This window comes from Aplysia californica, unplaced genomic scaffold (assembly GCF_000002075.1).
Source record: "Aplysia californica isolate F4 #8 unplaced genomic scaffold, AplCal3.0 scaffold00168, whole genome shotgun sequence".
Classification (NCBI taxonomy): domain Eukaryota; kingdom Metazoa; phylum Mollusca; class Gastropoda; order Aplysiida; family Aplysiidae; genus Aplysia; species Aplysia californica.
The window spans coordinates 789,039-790,356 of record NW_004797438.1 but is presented as its reverse complement, the minus strand read 5'-3'; the positions used below and the strand labels follow the sequence as shown (position 1 = coordinate 790,356).

Here is a 1,318-nt window from a genome sequence, read left to right as displayed (position 1 = left end):
TCTCTCTCTCTCTCTCTCTCTCTCTCTCTCTCTCTCTCTCTCTCTCTCTCTTTCTTTCTCTATCTATCTATCTATCTATCTACATTTTCTCTCACTATCTCTGTCCGACACGTGAAAGCGCCACTCTTACAACATTTACTCCCTCTTGCAAATGTGAAAATGGTGAAATGGTTTGAGTTTAACGCCCCTATCAACACTATTGGGTTATTTAAGAGGCTGGACCTCCTAGCTTAACGTCCGTCTCCGATAGGACCGAGCCAAGTGGGAAGTTCGTGTAAAGTGTCTTTCCCAAGGACACGACGTCGGACCAGGCTGAGGCTCGAACCCCCGAACCCGCAATCTCACGATTATCGACGCCACCTGGCAAATGTAAACACAGAAAAAAATAATTTTAACCAAACACCAATGGTACAAACATGACTGAACACCTAAGTTTATAGAATAATCATATAATTTTTCATTCATAATATTCCTTTTCTCATAATGCCATGTGTATATCGTCATCAATAATTGTGCTGTTATAGTACAATTCATTATCACAGAATTACCAAGTTCTATTTGTTCAGTACCTAGTTTTGAGAAACCCGACGTGAAACATTTTTGAGCTTCACAACATATCAAGCTTCTTTCGAATGCAATTCTTCGAATATCTTGATAACGCCTTCGAAAAATCATACGAGTTTGATCGATAGAGCAGGCGGAACATTAATAGGGTTCAGACCTCATGGTCTTAACTCAAAACAGCCTGAAAAAGTCAAAGTAGAACCTTGTAATTATAAAGTAGCGAAGTGTGTGTTCAAGGGCATTTCTGTTTGCGAAAGGGGGTCCTTACGAACGTTTGAAAGCACGCTCAGGCACATGTATTTTGTGTTCAGATGAAGGTTTTTTAAAGCGGCTGCAGTAAGTTGCTATTGTGTACAGGGGTGAGCGCTAAAGAAATGATACCTGCATTGTTAATGAACAAAAGTTCATACCTGAAAAAAGATTTGGAGCATATTATAGGAAGAAGGAAAAAAAAAAGCTTGAAAGGAATTGCCGTTTGTTCAGTGGGTATTATAGTACTCTGCTATCGTGGGGAAGTCGTGGTTCTCGGGTCTCCAAGGGGGTGTTCATGAACTCGTGTTTTTCCAGTTAGTTTTTTTGTGTTAGCTTGTTTATTTGTTTGCTTTTTTCGGAGGGGGGGGTCTTTTTATTTAGGCTTTTTTCTTTCTTTTATTTGGGGGGGAGGTTGAAGACAGTCCTCGCTTTTAGCCTCACCCTATCGGGGATAGACGTGACAGTCAGAAAAGTCTGCTTCTTGGATAACCTTACAATATTG

At 40.4% G+C, this 1,318-nt stretch overlaps 1 protein-coding gene across 1 annotated transcript in view; it reads left to right on the top strand.

The window, feature by feature from the left end:
- Positions 1 to 1,318, top strand: part of LOC101845322 — a gene marked incomplete at its 3' end in the record, with an annotated part of 8,556 nt that overhangs the window by 4,462 nt on the left and 2,776 nt on the right.